The 15250-nt window shown below is 47.4% G+C and overlaps 1 pseudogene; it reads left to right on the top strand.

The window, feature by feature from the left end:
• The first annotated feature begins 8447 nt into the window (after window positions 1-8447).
• On the top strand, window positions 8448-10599 carry LOC120848828 (annotated as a pseudogene).
• Window positions 10600-15250: the final 4651 nt, after the last annotated feature.

Raw genomic sequence — 15250 nt, 5'->3', positions numbered from 1 at the left:
TGATACAGTCATGAACGCACAGACTTTTCAATGCAGTGCTATATCACCAACTTGTTAACCATGCCGGGCAACACTAAAAACTGAAAGCATTATTTTAAACTATCTCAGCTTAAAGTTAACCACGACAGAAGCTTCAAGCCATCCTTGCATATTCAGTGCACAAACCAAGCCATGTCACCTTCTAGTTGGACGCCATGGTACGTCCAGCTTATAATCATGTGTCATGCTGTTTTAGCTGCAATGGCTTGTAGTGTCAAAAGTGGTCCAGCTTAAAGAGACGCAAAGTATAGACGTTTATGAGTGGGGCCCTCACCTAGTCTGCAGCTACATTGCGAAATAGGACGTTCCAACCGGAATGTTTGCTGCCTGTAACAACACAACCAGCTTGTGCCCAGCGATTGTTCGAGCTGAATACATGTCCTCGACAGTGCCATTATTTGACAAGCATTTCTATGAATGTTAAACATGACTGACTTACATAGAGACTCCACCTCAACGACTAATGACTTGGGATACCTAACTGAATACTGATATGTCAACTAAATGCAAAACAATTACCTGGCAAGCAGTAAATTTTTCAAGAAGCTGGGTCGACTCCGCATTAAGTTTAAGAAGTCGATGCGTAATAGAACATTACAAACAAAAATATGCCTTAGAATTCTTTTTGCACCCCCAAAATGATGTGTTTTTGAAGGTAAGGTACACAATGTTCTTGATTTAGAAAGTGCCTCAGCTGTACAAATGCATATACAATAAGGGCACTTGCCAAGGCTATTCTACTCAGCTCTCTGCAGGTTAAGGTAAGTTAGAGTATAGAAGTACACGCTCACTGACACCATCAGAGAGGCAGGGAGAAGTCTCCGTTGTTCCACCACCAGCTTGTCTGCTACCTTCGATGACGTTTCAGCGCCTGATGAGCCTGGAGCGAGCACATCTGTCCAAAGCGGGGTGAAAAGCACAATCACGTGCTGGAGGACGCCCAGCCATTCTCTTTTTGTCATCGACTATACTACATATTTTTAGTAAGACATATTTTTAAGTGAGGAAAAGTACTGCAAATATGCAGTCCACCCTAAAGATGACAACAGTTGCCATTCACCATTTTCCAAATAAGTGCTCCCACCTATCGTAACATCTACACATATGGTAAGTGAGTAGGTTCAGGACTGAGAGGCTAGAAAACGAAGCACTCACAAGGCTTGTCTGGCCCTTCCAACCATGCGGGTACATTCGTTGCAAGTTCCCGATTTGTAGACAAAATGATTTAGAATGAGCAAATCTTGTCTACGCCCGAGGTAGAACATTGAATTGCGATTCCCCCATATTGTGCGAACCATCCTTCAAATTGCGGTACCACCTACAAATGAACTATGTTGTGCTGCAGCACGCGTCCATGCTGCCTGCTTCAGATGAAAACCACTGCTCGTGTTGAAGACGACATCCCACAGTGTGCAGGCAACAATGTTTAACGAACTAAAACAAAATTGATATCATTCAATAGACACAGATAGGCTCACAAAGTGTCGACACCATGATTGTTGTTGTTGGTTTTACTCTTGCATACAAACAAAAGTGACTTCCTCTCACCTCCGATGTACAGTAAAACCCCCTTATCTTGGTGGCCCCTATTTCTTCTCGAATCGGTCACAGAGGACATAATCGCAGCCACTGAATTCCGCAAAATTAAAGGCCGCGAAAATTAAAGGGTCGCCAACATTAAGGGGTTTACTGTTCTTCTGAGTGTCACATGATGTTAACATTTCAAGGAGGCTGAAGGTATTGCTTTAAGAAAAAATTGACCTATGAAAAAAATGCCCTTCTCCAGGTTAGGCACGCGAGGTTCTTTTGCACTACCTATAAAGCGGCAAGTTTGTTTCGGCAGAGCTTTTGGTAAAACGGAGTTACAAAAGCAGCTATACTTGGCGTCAACTATTTTGTGCTGCATTATTAAGCTAGAGTAAATTCTACAGTGTTTCGGCACAGCGCTGTTTGTTGCGAGAGCATATGTGGTTTATTGCTGCATCCTATTTGCATGATCTAGAGAAACTAGCACTGACAGAGTTGGAGCACTCCAAATATTAACAGCCGACTGTAGAAGTATTGAGGGATGCACACATGCGAACTGTGCATTACTTAAAGGTGGATTGGAGCAAAGGTAAAAACAATATCTATACTTATGGCGGCCATACTTGCCTTTCCCAAGCACGACCACTTTTCCCTCGGTAGCACCATCCAGTAAGAAGCACCAGCAACACGCCCATGAGACGCCGCCGCCTCCTGGATTGAATGACGACCCGTCTGAGGTCTTGGAAGGAGATCCGGAACACTGCTTTAGGTCAGATGTTGTATCTGGTGGGGCAGGGACTAAAAGTAAAAATTAACAAATTTATCTGAAGCGCTACATTCCTATAGGATGGCAGTATTTCGTTTAGGCCAGTGATGCGCTTTAATCATACACAAATGGTTGGTTTATATGATGAACCGGCAGCCCCTATTTTGCTTAAGTGTAACGCAGTGTCTAACGTTACGTCCGACGGAACCCGAAATAAAAATTAAAGTTACGCCCAACGTAACTGTTAAGCATTCGAGTTACGTCCGACGTAATCCGAAATAAAAATTAAAGTTAACATATTTACTGAAAAATAGGTCGAAGCCTATTTGTTGGACCCACCGAAAATAAAAAAAAAAAAAATAATTCAAATATATGTCGACCTTTTTTTTATTTTTAAAAACAGGGGAAATTTTGGGGAAAAGAAACAAACCTTTATTTACATCACTCTCAGCTAAATCACGGGGCGATGCCAAAAACTTAATCGCCGTCAGAACTTCTGGACATGTCATCGTCGTCCGAAGCTTCGTCAGCTTGGTAGACATCCTCGCAAATTCGCAACAATACTTCACTGACACCGTTGTAAAATGACGACAAGAAGAAACGAAAGAAGGTGCGAAGCGACGAAAGACGAACTACAAAGACGCAAGCAAAGCCGCCGTGTCGCCATGAGCAACACGCGAGCCGAGCCGCCTCAAACAACAAACAAAAGTAACTTTTTTTTTTTTTTTTTTTTTTTATTGTGCGCGTTTGCGAGGATGGAGGGCAAAGTGGGTGGCCCATCGCGTTCCTCTCCTTCCCCGTTGCCCAGCAAGGGGAACGCTAGTGGCTAGAGGCTCGATGGCGAAACCAGACGCCCGAGAGGCGCGCGATAGCGGCACCGGCCACCGCGGTTGTTTTCGTGCACCAAAAGCGTTTTGAAACAAGAAGCGGCGCGGCTCTACGGCATCTCCGGCTAGGTGACTCGATAGCTCCATGCCTCCGGTAGGGTCGCAAAATTTGGTCGCGAATGTAGGTCGAAAATCCTTAAACGCCATTTCCGAAAAAAAGAAAAAAGGTCGACATATATTTGAATAAACACGGTAGTCAGCCGCGCGACGAGACACACATTATGAAAGCGATTGGTGCGAGCGACCAAGGCGATGAGCGACGTTTTGAGAAGCCCAAGAACCGAGCGGCGCAAGCAGCGAGAGTGAGAAATCTTCGTCGCTCGGTGCCGGCACTCGTAGCTTCTCGCCATCGCTCGTCTCGTTGATCGCTATATTGCTTACATGCCGTTAAGAAAGGCGCTCTAAGTGCTTACCATTGCATTGGGACCAGCCTCGCATCCAACCGTAACCAGTCTTGACTTTTTTTTAAAGGCGCCGAGGTAGAAGTTAACATCGTACATGCATCGTTTTCAAGCATGGCTCCTCGTTCATTGCTCGATTTATATTTTCCGTAAATGCCAAACCGCAATGAAGCACAATTATTCTAGTATTGTTCTATTATATCTATTATATATATAGTATTATTCTAGTTCAGTATTGTTACGAACACTTGGCACGCATCCTTACACTGTAGCGCACCTAACGTAATTTAAAAGTAGAACGAAAACGGGACGAGATTCGCTTACTGCTTCACGGAGACAGACGTCTTCGGATCCTAGGCCTCACGGCCGAACTGGGAAGTCGCCTGCGGTCCGGCGATCGGACGAGTCGAGCCGGCCTGACCCAGGTTGACCACGCCTGGTTGAACTATGAGAGGCGCCGTCGAGTTGAGAGCCAGAGACGCAGTAGAAACGGACCGTAAAACATCTGTCCCCCAAAACGCAGAACGAGCCAGCGACGCCAAAACCGCCAAAACCACTACGTCGCCATCTCCGCGACGACCGGAAGTGTGGAAGCCGGGAAGTCGGAAAAGGCGCGACAGCGGAAGCCACTGGGCGGAAGCTTTACGTTTCGCTTTCGCTTTTCTCCGACGCCGGGTTTGTGGCTGGTTGCAACGACGCGAGAGGCCACGAAAAGACGCCGAGTTGGCCGAGTACGAGTCACGGCCCACGATACGAGCAACGGGCCGTTTGCCGCGGTCGACCGGCGATGCGGTATCCGCGGCTTGGTGTCACGATCGGTTTGTTGCCGTGCACGCTGACTCAAAGCTCGAAGTTACGCAGTTCCGTTTCGGCACCAGCCGCACCACGTTTTCCGGTGCATCGCACGTGGAGGCCTTTCGACGCATTTAGTGACCGTAAAGATGGTGCCCGCTGTCTTCGGTGCTGTGGAAGAAGTTGGGAGACGGAAGAAGCATCGAAACCAAGGCGTTTAGGACTCCAGGCCGGGCCGCCGGTTCACTCTGAACGAGAGACGACATGTGTGCGCACGCTTTGAGGAAGCCTCCGCGTTTCGCCGCGCCAGAACTCGCCAATCGCGACCGTACCCCGAGTCCGAGAGGCTCTTGCGCAGCCGGGAACGGCACCGAGGTAGGAGCTGCTCGTTCTGCGCTACCATGCAGTGCTCAACAGTGCTCGGGGCTCTCGGTGTCGTTCGTGCTTGCACCGATGTATTTGTGACCCCTTCGGACACGCAAGTCGTACTTCGCAAAGGTTTGGACGGGGCCGGCCACACCGAGCAGCTCCGCTATATTCCGCTTAGTTATGAATTTATGATCACAATAAAAGCTTGCGTTTGTTCTCGGGAAAAAAAATTGCGGGACCGCTCTCCGCGCCGCCGACGAGATTGGCCGCCTCCATGTTCTCAGCTGTTCACTCGCTCCCGCAGCGAGCGCCTTCCGATAATCCTCCCCGTTCCAAAATGCGATGCGATCTCCGTTTACATGGGCTGAATGAATGCGCACTCGACATCTCGATCCACCTCTGTCTAGCGACTTTAATGCGATGCGCTTTGCGCATTATACCGTTTACATGACCGCATATGGAATGCGGCAACTGGATTCAATACGACTAAGTCGCATTCATGTAAACGCGGCTTATGTTCTTTTTCGACATGTATGGTGTATGTAACGATACCGGTGGTAAACGATCGACGTTATGTTGGAAGATGACGGTCGTCTTTCTGCATGTATGATTTGGATATAACGGTGGTCGTGTGGTATAAGCGTTTTTCGTTGGAACGATGGCGGTCGCCTACGTCATCGGACGCAAAATCCTACCAGCACACTGAATCATATCGGCAAGCAAACTGGCTGCCAGTATAGACAGACCCGGAGCTTTAGCGGTGCCGCAATCTCCAGTTATACAAATGCCGAACCAAACTAGCTGCATGCATAATAACAAGAAATTATAGTGGTGTCACGTCCGAAGTGTACAAGCAGCAGGTTTGTTTCTTGTACGTTTTTCCAATAGGAATCCAAGTCGCGTTATTATTTTTTGATGAATAGATGAAGGACTCGTCTGGTTAGGTAGTAAGCTGGGCTAGTCGGTATGCATTAAAATGATAAAAAAACACGTACAAATTGACAGAACAGACGAGGTAGGCAGAGAACGGAAGATAAGCGCGTACTCACAACCGAAATGTATTGAGTGAAGAAAAAGAAGATGAAGCAGGATGACAGAGACACCGGCACGTGGGCCTACAACTCAGTCACGCCCAAAAGACCGCAGAAGGCTACTTCTTTTTCGCTAATTGCCACCAACGGCTGACTAAGGCTGTTATCGCCAGAAATCATAATTGTATACGGCTCGAGCACCTCGCGTGTTCGTCTTTCTTCGTACCATCCAATAACTGAGGTTTGGTCAAACGATTGAAAACACGTACATATATTTCAATGCACAAAAGTCTGGCCTCCTATAGTTGATGTTACGGAGAAATTGTGCTCACGTAGCCTCTCACTGAGACACCGGCCAGTTTGTCCCACATAGCACCGTCCACAAAAAAGAGGAATATTACACACAACACCCGACGTACAAGGAAAAAAGGTAGGCACATGTTTTTTGTTGCACGTATGGCGTGGTATGTTATCCGATTTCCCCCAAGTCCTAGACCAATCTGTCGCATTTTTAGGGGCTAAAAGTACAAGGGACACACGATGCCTATTTGCAACTTGTTTTAGATTTGTTAACTCTTGTGTAGATATGGTATAACCACCGCCCGTTCTCTGACAACATTTCGCTTAATTCGGGCACACCCTTTTACTTTTTTTTTTACAAGTGTTTCAATTCTTTCTGTTATGACTTGAATCGGAAGTCCTGAATTTTAAAGTTGTTCGATTTGGACCAAGAAGCTTCCGGGAATGCCGTGGTGACATAATCTTTTTACGGTCTAAGAGAGGCAGGCGATAGCTATGACCCCCTGCACTACCTTGGACTTGTGTGTTTTTGTCCATACGTTGTTTTCTTAATTAGTACACTCGTGTTTTTATTATTTATTCAAAAATATATTCTGTTTACGAATTTGTAGAGCCGTAACTAAGGTAGGTATTATAACGCAGCAACGTCATTTGGGGTAATGATCCTATTAAACATATACGACTGAGCATAAAAAAAAAATATTACAAGTGCACCGCCTGTAGTTTTGTCGCGAACACCACTTAATTATAACACAATTTTAAAGAATTCACTTCGCACGTTCTTCGTTTTTTCAAATGCATTCTAAAGTCGGATCTAATTTTTGTAATTGTATGCAAGAGGAACCAAACTGGTTTTCTGCAGGGCTGGCTTGGTTGTATTCGTATTCACATTTGTTTTAAATAATTTCAAATCGTGATACTTTTTTGAAGCTCGGCCTTGTACGTAATACAGCAGTTTCAGATAAGAGGACAGCTAAAAAAAAATTTTGTTTAATCAGAGCTTGTCTCGTTCCAACTAAAAGCACTGCCCATGATTGTAATTTTTTTAGAGCGTACTAATTGTCCTAAATATTGAAATGATAAACGTTTTAGCAGTCGCCCTAGTAAAATATCTTATATGCCTAAGAAATTTCTCGGTTGAATAAACGCATATGATTAAATAAGATCATATAAGGGCATACACGAACTTTATAAGAACAATATAATAATATATAAGAAGTTATAAGAAGCTTCTCAGTTTCTTATGACAGCTTATGTAATATTATGTTGTTCTTATATGTTCTTATAAGGTTCTTGCATGCTCTTATATGATCTTACTCAATCATATGCATTTATTGGACCATGCAATACTTTATACATATAACACTTTTTTACTAGGGCGACGTGCACTAGCGCCATGTTTTGAAAGCTGACCGAAATTCGAGGTTGAGAAGTTCAAAAGTCGCGCTTATTCTGTCTCTGACGTAGGCGATACATGTCTTAAATATTTTATCGCACTTCGTCGTCGTTTTCGCAGTCAATCCAAGTTAGTCTTGAGGAAAAAAAAAAGAAGCCAGAAGGGAATCACGAGGTTAACGAGCAATTTCTCAAAATCACCTCGTGCGCTTATTTCCTTGTGCCTATAATGAAGAAATTCAATGCTGCCCGCCAAGTTCCGACACCACGAAACGTGCAAATGTGGAAATATATGAGATATCCACAATGAAGTGGAATATTTTTTCCTCACTCCAAGATAGAGGACCAGCTTTCTAACAGCGCCAACTATTTATTTAGTAAATACTGCCACCTCATTGAGGTTTTGGCAGGTTGGACACTGTGGGACAGGAAAATATACCAAGCCGGGGGGGGGGGGGGGGGGGGGGGGGGGGGATCGGTGGCCGAGTGGTCTAGCGCACACCAGCTCGGAGCACGTGGAGCGAAAGCTCGCGCTGCAGAACCCAGGGATCCTGGGTTCGAGCCCCACCCCTGCCCGTTTCGATCTGGATGAGCATCGTACCGGCGTGCGGTCGTGTATCACTACTGCGTGATGCACGTTAAAGACCCCAGGCTAGCGGCTATACCGCACTGGCTAAATTTCTCATCTACAGCTGGGAGACTCGTCGCCCCTGTGAGGCAGATCAAGTTCTAGGCTGTATAAACACACACACAACCCAATTATTTATTAAACCAAGCCGGTTCGCACAGGATATTGTGACACGCTTAAAGAAACAATTCAAAACACCGTTCAATGATTGAATAAAATATGCTTTTATCACCGTAGCAATGAAAAGGCAAAAAAAAAAGCAGGAATCAAAGCAATATTCAGCAGTGCACTTAGTGATATTATCGCTAACCAATGGCCAAAAAGAGAAAAGAAAGGAAGTAAGACTTCGGTTGTCATCAGCGCACGACACTTCAAAACCATTGCTTTTTCCAACACGGAGAGATAAATAAGATAGTTATATTTTATTCTTGATCTGCTTTATCCAGTTGTAATAGGAAGGTCGCCAGAGATTCACTGCCTGCCACTTCTGGGTCTAGGCCTTTCCATTCATGAATAGACCTATTTCACAAGCAAGTTTGACTACGCCACCGCTGCCGCAATAGATCGAGCGACTTTTAGAGTTTCTGCATGTGCATCAAAACCGCTGGAAATTTGTTCCTGTAGAGGATGAGATGGCACGAGCTCTCTCGTGAACTGCAACCTGCCTCGTGTGAACTAATGTTATGGCCGCGTCACGCGTCCGCCGAACGCTTAGTGAAATCGATCTATTCTCTTATCACAACTTCTGTTCTGCCCGTCATCGTCCATGGATTCGAGATCTTCAGTTTTAACATTACTCTACTCGCACAAAACTCACAGATAATGCTTACTTTCAAAACCCTGTGAGTGGGCCTCAGGTGGTTCAAATCTGGTGCTCAGAAAAATGGTTTACTAAACCCCTTTCTCGTGAAGTGCGCAATCAAAAGCGTCACATGGGTGAAACTCTCCCTAGGTCGTCTTTCTTTGAATGACTTTTTATTTCAATAATTGAAATAAGATAAATGTCTGATATGAACTATCACGGAGTTTGTTTAAAAATACAACTACTGCAAGCTTCCACTTCGCGCTTTACACCCACTACGACTCCTGTGCTTTCCAACTTCGGTTAAGCAGCCTGGGTTGTCGTGCTAGAAACAACGTCTGAGCTGAGGCTGGAGGAAAGCAAGCATTGCCAAAGCCAGCGCACGAGCTGAGCGGGACTCAAGCTGAGTCTCAAGACACTTGCGCTCCACAACCTTTGTAGTGCTTTCTTTCAACTAGACTCAGCTGCGGCTCTATCATAACGAGCTGGCCGAACATAGCCTACTGTATACTCACAAAGCCTGGCAGTTCGACGACGGGGTCATAGAGTGCCCCGCCACAGTTTTGGAGCGTGAGGACCTAGTAGCACACAGCATTTCCCAGTGAACCTGGACTTCAGCGTACCGCTTTTGCAGAGGCAAGGACCCGAAACATGGTTTTCAAACCCGACGATAAAAAAAGCGCTAGCGCGAGCGGACATTCCATCACTCGGCAGAGGTGTGTTTCGACTTCTCGCCGCATCGGGGCGCCCGTCACGGGACTCTCCTTTCATTCGTTGTCTGCAGCTCTACCGTTTTAATTTCGGCGGCCTCATCTCGTGGCGATTTGCCAGGCTCTGTCAGTATAGAGGAAGCTATGTCCAGGATCACAACTCATGAAGATTCCTCACGCTTCTTTTTCGTTCCTTAAAGTACCCGAAATCAGTGTTGCGAAATAAAATCAAGAGCGATATAGGTGCTGCTCTGCCATGTTCTTCTATGGCAGGGCTGAAGAACGGTTTCCCTGCGGCCTTTACTTTCGCCTAGGAGCAATAAGATTTTGTAGTGTCGTAAAGCGACACCCTTTGGCGAGTTGTAGCTGTGGCGCCTTCCGTGAGGTGGCATCACCACCTCGTCTCTGTACATTATGGCACGGACTAGTAAAGTCATTCTCTTTCTGGTCGGCACACAGTCTGGTCCTTGTCTGGGTTTCTCCCCTTTCCGCGGCCGTCAGGCCCGGAACGCAACAACTGGCGACGACGATGAACGTCGCGGGACTTGCGCCTCCGCCACCGTTCCTGGCCACGCCCGGCACGCCAGCTGTGCCATGGTCCCGCTGGTTATGACTTTTCGAGAACTTTCTGCTCGCCTCCGGCGCCAACGAGCTGCCGCCGGCCCGTCGGCAAGCCCTGCTCCTGCACTGCCTGGGACCCGAAGGACAGCGCATTTTCGACGCTCTTCCGCAGCCGCCGCCGAGCCCGCCAGCCGCCGCCGCAGCAGCCGACGAGGCAGGAAAAAGCAGAAAGCCAGACAAGGCAGACCCGTACGACGCCGCCATCATAACCCTAACACGTCACTTCCCTGCCCGCTGCAACGTCCGGGTGGAACGAGAACGGTTCCGCGAGCGCCGTCAACTCTCCGGTGAACCAGCAGCGGACTTTGCCCTTGCGCTCCGTGAACTGTGAGCCTCCTGCAACTTCGCTGCTCAAGCCGACGAAAACATGTGCGACCAGTTCGTCGCCGGCGTCACATGCCCGCGTCTGAGTGAGAGACTACTCCTCGAAGGAGACACGCTGACTTTCAACCGCGCAGTGGAAATTGCGCAGCTTCGCGAGCAGGCTGCACGTGAGTCCGAAGCCCTCGCAAACCCTGTCCGTCGCGTCACGCCGCAAGCTCCACGGGAACGGAAGTCAACCAGACGCAACGGTCGAGGGAGCCGTCGTTCTGACAGCCGCCCACGCGGTTCGCCGTGCTCGCGCCCTGCACGCACGCCAGCGTCACGAAACTCCGACAGCGTCGTTTTGTACCCCGGCTCCAACGGTCCCGCTGCATGTCAAGCTGCGGCACATCAACGTGCAACTTGTCTCGCTGCCCCGCACGTGGTCGTACCTGCTTCGGATGCGGACGCCACGGCCATTTCCAGCAAGTCTGTCGACGCGTCCGTCACAACCGAGGGGGAAGTTCAGCTCGTGTTCCTGAAGTAGTGCGGGACGAGGATCCAGCGAGCGTCTTCAGCATTCTTTCGGTTCACACCGGCAAGCGCACAGGAGTCTACGTTGACGTCCGCGTGACGCCACTTGCTTCGACATCGCCGCCAGGTGTCGTCCTGTTCCTCATTGACACCGGCTCTGTTGTCTCCATTATCGGGGAGGAGCATTTTCGGAGCCTGTTCCAGAACAAGGTGCAGCTGAGCAGCCCGCGAGTTACCCTGCTCGACTTTTCACGACAAAAGATTCCTGTGTGTGGTTCCTTCTGCGAAGGTGTCGCGCACAAGAAAGAGGCCCTGCTGACCCTCTACGTCACGCAAAGTGGAACCTGGCTTCTAGGCCTGGATACCGTAAAATTTCTGGGTCTTCATATTTTGTTCGACGAGCTTCGCTGTTTGTACACCACTGCAGAACCAACCACTTCCACGCTTGCCTCCACCCCTTCCACTTGCCCTTCAGACACCGGGAAGCCGACCCTAGTTGCTCCAAGCCTTGGTCTACCGGCGCCCCTCTCGACAGAGTTTGGTCCCCTTTTCTCGCCAGGTTTGGTACTTGCCAAGGGGGTGCCGCACGAAGTCAAGATCAAGCAGCCTGTTGCTCCAGTCGCGCTGAAGTTGAGCCGTCTACCGCTTGCCTTGCGCCAGCAAGTCACCGACGAGCTGAAGCGTCTCGAAGCTGCCGACATCATCGAAAGAATTAGTGCATCCGAATGGGTTTCCCCAGTAGTCGTCGTCCGCAAGACGGACGGCAGCATCGTCTTTTGCGTCGACCTCAGAGAACCCAACAAGGCAGTAGTCGTCGACAACTTTCCCTTGCCACATATGGAAGAACTGCTGCACGCCCTCAGTGGAGCCCGCCACTTCTCCAAGCTGGGATGAACCGAACATTTTGTGACCGGCCTTACACCGAACATATTTTTGTCATTTTTGTCACGACCAGTCAGTGGGCAGCCTCTTACTGGGCACTTTTTTTTCAGTGGGGGCCAGCGATTAACCTAACAATTGGACACTGGCCTGTTACCGAGCACATTTTTGTTATGAGTGGCTAGAGGTGAAACAACCAGTTTGTGGCCAGCCCCTTTCTGGGCACTTTTTTTGTCATTGGCGGCTCGCAATGAAACGAACATTTGATGACCGGCATCTCAATGGACATATTTTTGCCATCGGTGGCCAGGGATGAAACGACCATCAATGGCCGGCCTCTTACTGAGCACTTTTTTGTCGTTGGTGGCCAGCGATGATCCGAACAGTTGGTGACCGGCCTCGTCCCAGGGACATTTTTGTCGTCGGTGGCCAGGGATGAAACGACCAGTCTGTGGCCAGCCCCTTCTGGTCACTTTTATCTCATGGCTAACCAGCAATGAACCGAACAGTTGGTGACCGGCCTCTTACCAGACACATGTTCGTCATCCATGACGAGGGATGAAACGACCAGTCAGAGTGTTATTACGAAATTGTGTTGCTATAGGTTTTTGCATGCACGGATTCTTTTTTTTTTAGTGTGTCTATTTGTCGCTGGATTTCTTCGTCCTCACCGGCCGCTGGCACCTCGTCAGGCAAATAGCTTGCCTTTTGTGCCAGCGGACCGTTCAAGTCAAAATTGTATTTCACTTGAAAAAATAAAATAATTGATTGATTGATTGATTGATTGATTGATTGATTGATTGAGTGGCCTGTCTTTTACTGGGTACATTTTAGCCGTCGGTGGCCAGTTGCCTGTCGGTGGCCAAGCTGGCCAGCCAGGTACCAAACTAATAACGGTCATTGGCCGATGACTGGCCAAAAGTTTGTGCTGCCTGGGAATATATTTTAAACGTAAACATGTATTTTGGTATACTTCCCTTCCATATGAACGCAGTCTCTTCGGGTTTTTTTTTTGGGAAATACAAACCATCTGACATTGTGTTGTGAAGTGAGTTCTTCTTTACGAGGTAGACAGTGTCTTCCCTAATAAGTTCGTGTGTCACGGAATGGTTCTTTGTGCCGTAGAAAGGCGATCGGACGATGATAATTCAGGAAGGAGGTATAATGCAGTCAACACATCTTGAGATGAATATGTGAATTTAGAGGCTAAAGAAGCTTTCACGAATTCCACATTCCATTAAGAGCTCCCGGTCACACATAATCGCTTTCTGTAATACTGTAAAGTTCGTAATAATTGGTACAAAAAATGAAACGCAGTAGATGGCACCACTATCGCAAGGACGACCATTGTGCGCACTTGCCAGATGTCGACTCGACAGCGCTAGAGTACATTAGCAGACTTGTGCAAATTACTTGAAATATGTAATAGATTACAATTACAAATTACCGATTCTCATATGTAATCAATTACCGTTACAAATTACATTCGCTGCAAAGTAACAGATTACATTACTGGTTACTTTAAAAATTAGTGTCGTGTTACTTTTTCCGTACACTTACGCAAAAAACAATAGAACCAATTTTGATATTTTTCGAAAAATGTTCTGCAACACTTATTTTCATTTCTCATAAACCCGTGTTATGGTAGTCGCTGTAAAAATAAACTATTGTATTTAAGAGGATGAGTGTAGGGGCACTCCGTTTACCTGTAAACTGACAAGGCACCGAAAGCTGCAACTACACCCGCCATCCCGCTAGCTTACGGCCTCCGGAAATGATCCCTGGAATTCTGCAGACAAATCTAGCGGTGCGCATGCTCAGTAGCAGCGTCTACCTCCGCTACGAGATTCGGAGCTACAGAAGCGATCTTAAAAGCTCCATTATGGCTCGGGTGTTTCGCCGACTATTCACAAGAAAAGAAAAACTTGGTTCTAACGTTACAATGTATAGCCAATGCAGAATGCAGGTGTCCTAGCTTACCTTGAAGTGTTTCCGTTGGTTTGAGTTCTTTGTTCTTGCTGATGACAATGCGTGTTTTCTTTGTCAAGCAAAGTATACACTGAAACTCTTTTTTTCCGTTCTCCTTAATGCCTTGAATTTTGGGCATCACTTTAAGATATGGCCATGAAGACGATGGACACTCTAGGAACGAAAATTCGACCAGAGAAAAAAGTGTCGGTTACGGGCTATCTATCGTTCAACGGTTCTCACCTTCATACCAATATTCCTGGAAACCGGGGGAGGGGAGGGCATAGAGAGCGAGAGAAGCGGTGGCCATCGGTCTCTGAAAACAATAGAGGATCACACCACTTTTACGCGTTCTCTCTCTTTTTCTCTCAGCACTCCTTAGTTGGTCCAACCCCTTCCCCCCCCCCCCCCCTACCCCAAACTGTGCAGTGAGGAGTGGACTCGACCACCGTGCTCAGACAAGTAAACCAAGGAAAGTACAGTAAAACCCTTTAGAGGAGGCACTGGCGGCCACAAAACTTCGCGAATCCTAGGCTCCTGCGTCGAAATTCTTAAAGGGATACTACAACAGAATTTCGGCGCCCATTTTTTGGTCTATATGTGTTCAAAAAAGCACGATCAAATCGAACATACCAATATCTTGTTAAAAATGTCACGAAAATGAATTTTAAAACGAATTAAACGATTAGCAAAGAGCACCTGGTGGATGTCGCTAACGCCTCGCTTGTAATGCCCCTCTAGCAACCTTGGCAGCTAGTGACGGAGGTTGTCTCACCTCCGGCCACGACGAGAGAAGAGGGGCAGGAGGAACTCCACTCTTCCCGAGAATGCCTTTTGTGTGTCACAGAAGTCGCTATTGTCCCCCTACAAGATTATCGAAGATTAACCCGTCACTTAAAATTTGTACAAAAGCAGCCGCTTCGGTGGCTGGAACGACTAGGCCATCCTCTCGACGTCAGCCTCGCCGTAGCTTTGCTCGTCTTGAGACGACCTACGTCACGATTGCATTTGATGGCACGTGCTCTAAGCTGGGCCTTCTCCGAGCGCTTGCCAGAGTGGGCCGTTTATAGCGAAAAATACGGCCACCAGGCTCAAAATACAAACGTGCGATTGTCATTTACGGATACTGTGGATCCTATTCAACCTATTTTTGAACACGACGGGAATATTTCAAATTCCGTTGAAGTATCCCTTTAAGGACCAAAACTCTAGTTGGCCCCTTTTTTTCAAGAACTTTTAAATTCGCGAAATACACGAAATTATAGGGCACGCGAACATTAAGGTGTTAACAGTACCAT

This window comes from Ixodes scapularis, unplaced genomic scaffold (assembly GCF_016920785.2).
Source record: "Ixodes scapularis isolate PalLabHiFi unplaced genomic scaffold, ASM1692078v2 PGA_scaffold5__190_contigs__length_132052651, whole genome shotgun sequence".
Taxonomy (NCBI): Eukaryota; Metazoa; Arthropoda; class Arachnida; order Ixodida; family Ixodidae; genus Ixodes; species Ixodes scapularis.
Note: the sequence above shows the minus strand (reverse complement) of the source record. Positions and strands in the feature narration are given on the sequence as shown.